The sequence below is a fragment of the Bombina bombina genome, chromosome 3 (assembly GCF_027579735.1).
Source record: "Bombina bombina isolate aBomBom1 chromosome 3, aBomBom1.pri, whole genome shotgun sequence".
Taxonomy (NCBI): Eukaryota; Metazoa; Chordata; class Amphibia; order Anura; family Bombinatoridae; genus Bombina; species Bombina bombina.
This window is the reverse complement of record NC_069501.1, coordinates 234,948,999-234,956,237: the sequence shown is the minus strand read 5'-3', so window position 1 is coordinate 234,956,237 and position 7,239 is coordinate 234,948,999.

The window sequence follows — 7,239 nt, the reverse complement described above, 5'->3', positions numbered from 1 at the left end:
GGCGGTTTAGGGTTTAATATGTATAGAGTAGCTTGCGGTGGGCTCCAGGAGCGGCGGTTTAGGGGGTAATAACTTTATTTAGTTGCGGCGGTGTAGGGGGGGGACAGATTAGGGGTGTTTAGACTCGGGGTACATGTTAGGGTGTTAGGTGTAGACAGCTCCCATAGGAATCAATGGGATGTCTGGCATCAGCGAACTTGTACTTTCGCTATGGTCAGACTCCCATTGATTCCTATGGGATCCGCCGCCTCCAGGGCGGCGGATTGAAAACCAGGTACGCTGGGCCAGAAAAGTGCCGAGCGTACCTGCTAGTTTTTTGATAACTACCAAAAGTAGTCAGATTGTGCCGCACACAACATCTGTAGTGACATAAGAATCGATCTGTGTCGGACTGAGTCCGGCGGATCGAAGCTTACGTCACTAAATTCTACTTTTGCCGGTGTCTAGCCTTTGATAACTAAGGCGAATCAGCCTCGCCACAAATACGCTGCGGAATTCCAGCGTATTTGAGGTTGACGGCTTGATAACTACCCCACAATGTGTTACACAGTGTACTCTTTTTCCTGCTTCTTGCTGGATCAGTTTCTTTGTTCCTTTAGTGTCAGCTCTCTGGGCTCAGACTGTACAATATGAACATTTCAAGTGGCAACACTGTGCTGTTTTCTTGTCATGCTGATATAAGGTAAACAATATATTGTATTGATACCCTTCAAAAATGAAATGAGATAGCAGATTCATTTTCCATTACGGATTTTTCATAACATACCACACCAATATATTATAGGAGACAATGGAGTTTTAAATCATATTTCTTCAGTAATTGTGCTACTAGCAAACTGTAATACCTTTTTTTTTTTTTTTTTTTTTTAAATATTTTTTATTGAGGCAAATAACAGATACATCAATCACAACATGAGGGATAACATCTTCAGATCAATAATACAAGTCCAAAAAGCATATACAATAATATATCAGTAAACGGGGTGTTACCAAGACAGAATGTTATCCTCCATCCTTGCCTCTAGTTTTAATGGTTAAGGCGCTAGCGTCTTCTATGTACTATAGATCCTCTCATAGGATCTGTTTACTGGGCTTATCTGAAGACATGTCCCAAACTGCAAATGGCCCTCATCGCTAGTCAGGAATTGTGAGGTGAACAACCTACACTAGTCTAACTTGGACATCATGTAAGTATTTTGTGCTTATTTATAAAGCTAATAGCAAGCACAGTAAGTATACTATTACTCAAAACAGTGAACAAGATAATAAGAAAAACAAATTTCAGAGACTGCTTCCCAGAAAAAATCCAGGTACTGCTATATATAGGAGTATTACAGTTCATATCTATATAGATGGCTTAACATCATAATGACAAATACGGGGGTAATACAGTAGCTATATAAGGAGAGAATACAACCATATGCAGTTAGCCATATATATGTCAGGCTAATAAATGAAATCTTCCAGTGTCTCCCATCATAAACCTTTGTGCTTTAAACACCATTCCCGTAGGCCTAACATATGCAGTGAATGTTTATGCAAGCTATCAATAGTATTATGAGTTATAGGGGTAAGCAGTCAGGAAAATTGAAACATAGAAGATTACTTTCATTAGCAAAATCCGGAGAGTCTAAGTGACATTCATATACAGACAAACTGGGTCCAGGCTCTTCGGACAGGGCAGAGGCTACCTAACTCTGCCAAATAAAAGGGGGGTATAGAGGATAAGCTATGTATCCCTGGCCCCCTAGATGGGGGGGGGGGGGCGAGACACCAGCAATTATGGAGCAATCTCTTCACTAAGCTGTGTGTGGGCAGGAGCCCCAGAGCCCAACATCATAATGACTCTGAGGGTGGCAAGCCTAATGTATGTCTGCTCTCTTAATAAAACTAAACAGATTAAGCTAATTGATCGACTGACATTGGCAGACCATACCAACTCCCCAGTGAACCTTGTAATATACACAGTTGTCAGCCGTTTTGCACTAGTGAATATACATTTATTTTACATTATGTGTGCAAACCTTTTGATAAGCATAGTATAATAAGTGCCCTATGAGGGCTAAAAATTTCTTAAAGTCGTGACTAACTGTCTAGCGCTACCCACAGTGCACTGTTAAATTCTTAGACTGAGGGATCCTGAACTAAAAAACATGTACGTAGCTAGTATTATAGTATGTAAATGCGAACAACTCGCAGATCCATCAGTGTGAGAGACCCTATTAAGCAATGCTCAGTCTGCACAGGTGCTGGGCAAAACTTGTTGCATATAGTGGGTAGTTTGTCAACATCATAACATGGGGTAATGAACCAACAGATCTGTGATAGTATGAAAAAACTCTAGACAAAAATATATTTGCTAAAAGGTGTTGCCTTATCATATTATCTAGAACAGAGGTTGCAATACTGAATCAGCCCAGGGGCTTCATAAGAAAACGTTATTTAACATGCAGTGTCCCGGTTCCAGCAAATTATGGGATTAAAGTCAACAGACATTAACAGTAGTATAGTCTCAATGTCCTGTGTACTTAGATCCACTTCCAGCAACACTCTTCAACCTACTCCCTTCCTACGGGCTAGGGAGCAGGCTACCCCTCACGATTCCACACATCTTACCAAGTTATCTGTAGTCACTCTCAGTCTCCTATGGAGGGGTCTGTGAAAAACCAGAGACGGCTGCCCTGTGTTGAATCGCTGTGCAGGGCCGCGCCAAATGTTTCTCTCCCGCATACCCACTCTGCGATGTGGCCCCTCTGACTCCACTTTGTATGCTACAAAACCTGGGGACCCATCAGGTGCCGAGCGAGTAGTTCCGTCCTCACTAAGCAACTCACACCTCAGCAGATCCTTCTCGCTAAGAAAGCTAGCCTCAGCCTCCACTTTCTGCACCGGAGGGGCGGCCGCATCCCCCGGCGCAGCAGCCAGGGCCAAGGGGTATGGACTTTCAGTGCAGGTCAACATGGGATGGTTAACTCTGATATCCTTGGGTAGCGGGTATAGCCCCGAGAGGCTCACATCCCCATTTACTCTTAATGGCTGTTCAGTAAAGTTCAGCGTACACTTCTGTTGTCTGGTAAGGCTCGTCTCCCCTGCTGTTTCATCCTTAGCAGACTTGTCCCGGACACTAGCAGCCTGCATTTTTAATAGGAGCTGGTCAAATTTGGCCAGAATCACAGACTCGTACTCCGCAAACATAGCTTTGACTGCACTATGGAAATCCTCCATCTTGAAAGTTGAAAGGCTCCAAACAGCGTAGATGGCAGCGCTGCGTAGTGTTGTGTAGGGATTAGCTACTCTCGGGCAGTATGGCCGGCCTCCGTGTCTGAGATGATGATGGTCTTTATGGCCCCTGAGGCTCCAGGCTGATATCGTTTACCCCTTGAAGAGGCAATTGCAGTCAATTGCAGTAAGGAATCACTACTATGCTGACACTCGCGGCCTAAAGGCCCTGTGCTGGTGTGTAACCGGTATCCTTCAGATTTCACACATCTCACACTCCACGGGTTCCCGGTACCTGTTCTGACCGACCTCTCAGCTACAGGGGTGATCTGGAACGGTTTTGTACATAATAATCTTGATTTTTAGTTATATTATATTTGCTTTTGGTAGGAGTTATGGGCACACACGTCTGTTCTGAAAGCTGGTTAGCTCCTCCCCCACTGTAATACCTTTTAGTGGACCACACTATTCATAGGGTAAAATTCAGTATTCCATAAAATTTGAAGGCATTTTTTCTCAAACTGTATTTTGTTAGGAATTCTAAGAGTTAAAGTGACTAAGCAGAAAACAGTATAGATTCAGAATTGTTTAAGTTGTTTGTTGGAAAATAAATTCAGGAAACTAAATACCTAGGATGTACAGCAAGATTATAAATGTTACGTGATAAGAAATGACAATAATATATGTGCAATTTGATAAAATGTCCAAGTTCCTTTGAGTTAGAGGGAAGCCAGCTATATTAAAGGGACATAAAGAAGCAGTTATCACTGCACTATTACTTGAATAGAACTATGTGTTAACCCCATACATAGGGTCACATTTAAAGTAAGCACCATACCAGTAACTACTAGTCTGCAACTAAACACAGCCTCTGAGCCAATCAGAGCTGGAATATATTCATAGAAGCCACCTGGAGTTTTGAATCATATTTTTTATTGAGCTGTGTCCAACTCAGGATGAAGGGTGCAATGTTGGTCTGACTTTAACTATTTGTTTAACTTCTTTGTGGAGGTTAAATACAATTTATTTACAAGCAATAGTGTAATTATAAAATGCTATAGCACAGGACCATTCTATTATTGTACATGTATATACTTTTAATATATCTGGCTTCTCCCTGATTTAAAGTAATCTGTGTTTTAGACATTTGACAATGAAAGGGTCAATATTGTTAGAATTACCAAGACATACAGGCTCACAAAGTTCAGAGCAGAGATACTACATGAGGAGGTATGTAGAGTAAAGGTAATGTCTTGAATGGTTTGCTTTCTTTAAAGCAGAAAATGTGCTGACAATCACTCAACTGTATAATAACATTTAAATAGCTCATTCTCACCTTTAAGGCACTGAACAATGCTGCCCCCTGTGTCTCTGTCCCCAATTTTTAGTACACTCCTTATAGCTGAGCCCAGTAAGGAACCAAATACCAATGATGCCTAAACTATAGACATTCTTGGGTTATTTCTATGTATAGGAGGATCCATTATGTAAAGAGGACTTTCAAAATTTATTTTAAAAAACTCATATTCCTGTCCTGAATAAATGAATGTTTATTTTATACAATTGCAGAGACTTGTCCATTTCCCCCAGTAATCCAGAGGCAGTTGTCATAATCAGCCAACGAGGATTGTTAGGAATTTAAAAAAAAAAAAGCAATACTGCAGAAATTGTATCAATTCAAAATGTAAACATCTTTTACTTAAAGGAACATGAAAACCAAATTTTTTCTTTCATGATTCAGATAGAGAATACAATTTTAAACAACATTCCAATTTACTTCTATTATTTAATTTGCTTCATTCTTCAGAAATCCTTTGTTGAAGAAATAGAAATGCACATGGGTGAGCCGATCATATGAGGCATCTATGTGCAGCCACCAGTCAACAGCTATTGAGCCTATTTAGATATGATTTTCAACAAAGGATATCAAGAGAATGAAGCAAATAAGACACTATGGGGCTGATTTATCATATGTCTGTCTGACATGATTCACTCAGCAGATCATGTCCGACAGACATTGCTGAATGCCGGCAGTATACGCTGTCTGCATTTAACATTGCATTGCAGGTGAACTGCTTGTGCAATGCCGCCACCTGCAGATTCGCAACCAATCGGCCGCTAGCAGGGGGTGTCAATCAACCCGATCGTATCTGATCGGGTTGATTGCTGTCTGCCGCTCAGAGGCGGCAGACCAGTTAAGGAGCAGCAGTCTTAAGACCGCTGCTTCTTAACTGCTGTTTACGGCGAGCCTGAAGGTTCATGTGGAAACAGATGTATTAGGCACCATACATTGCTTAATAATTCGGCCCCTAGAAGTAAATTGGAATGTTGTTTAAAATTGCCTGCTCTGTCTAAATCATGAAAGAAAAAAAATGTGGGTTTCATGTCCCTTTAACATTTTTTCAGATAATTTTTTCCCAACTGTTTAAATGTTGCTCTTTCATATGCACTAAAGGTAATTTTAAACTGCTATGTCCCTTTAACCAGCCAAAATAAAGAAATCTGAAACTATACCTGGTGCAGACTACAGCGAGGAAGAACATTGCGGGTAACATTTATTGTGTGCACAGAAAAGGCTGAAGACGGACAATATCCAGAACGATGGGATATTTTTTTTAAGCTGGTTCTGTTTTTAGGGGATTGGTTTTGTTATGGATGTCACTCAGATACTAGGGGGCTCAGATACAGGTTCCTTTGATGTAGGAAATTCTGACTTACACCACGACAGAAACTCAACTTTATTTTATTGTATACAAGCTGGAAGTGACTGATCCAGGGCTCCGTACCCACAGAGCGCTGTTTAACAAACGTCCTCATTTTGATTACACCACGACAAGACAGGTGAGAAGAAAAGGGGGTAAAGAGCCGGGCATCATTAGGCAGCAATAAATGATACAATTGTGAAAAAGCCACACAATTCCTTTCATGCTTTCCACTGAGAACATACATTTTTTCAACCTTTTTATATGGGGATTTGCTTACATTTTTTACATTAGGAATTGATTACTAATAAATGATAATTCTTTGCAACAAGAATGGCCTCTAGCTGGCAGTTGGTGGGCAGGCATTGCCTTCACAAGCATAAAAGCAAAAAGCAGGTTTTTTTCAGTAAATTAACCTAGATTGTTTTTAAATTACACTCAAAGAAAAAAACTATAATGTCTATGTTGATGGTAATGTATGTAAAAATATATGAATTAACCTAAAATAGATTTTTATACACCGACACCCATGTCTACATTGCTGCAGCATATCAGCCTTTAATATTATTTTTGACATATATCACAACCCTTACTTAGACGTGTGAGAGAATCGTTATTGTCAGTTTGGGCTTACCACCTCTGTGTAAGTGTAATCTCATATTGCAGGTTTGTCATGGGTTGGGAGGTCTGTCATTTGTGCCTCTCACAGCTTCCCCTGTCAGGGTTAATGTCCCAGTTACCAGGGCAGCTCAGGCTCCGCCCACAGCACACCAGACTCCACCCTCCCCATCTATGATATGTTAGGCCCTGCCCATTGCCCATCCAAAGAGCACCTTTGGGCCACAACCCACAAGTCACCCTCACCTTCTATTCCCAGAAAGTCTTATGGAAATGTCTGCAAAACTGCTGGTAACACTGACGTGTCCAACTCTAGGGGGCACAATAGTACAATGGTGTGTTGTTAAAAATACTAACAACTATAATCGCATAGGAATATATAAACAAATGTAAAACAACAAATATGTAGTATCTTATCTGAGTCCATATAGAAGGATGCAAGACAGTTCAAATGTCCGGATCAGTGGCGTATTTAGGTTTTGTGCTGCCCTAGGCACTCAAAATTCTGCTGCCCCCCCAACCCCCCCCCCCCCCCTAGGTTTTAGGCAATTTTTCGGCCACAATATTTTTTGGTCAGGGTATTGTGACTTTTTTTAGGACATTTTTCCAGGACTTGCATATATATACTGATCTGCACAGTAGGGCTGACAAATTGTTTTAAAGAAAATAAGGGGAGGAGATTAAGGAATCAAATTCAAAA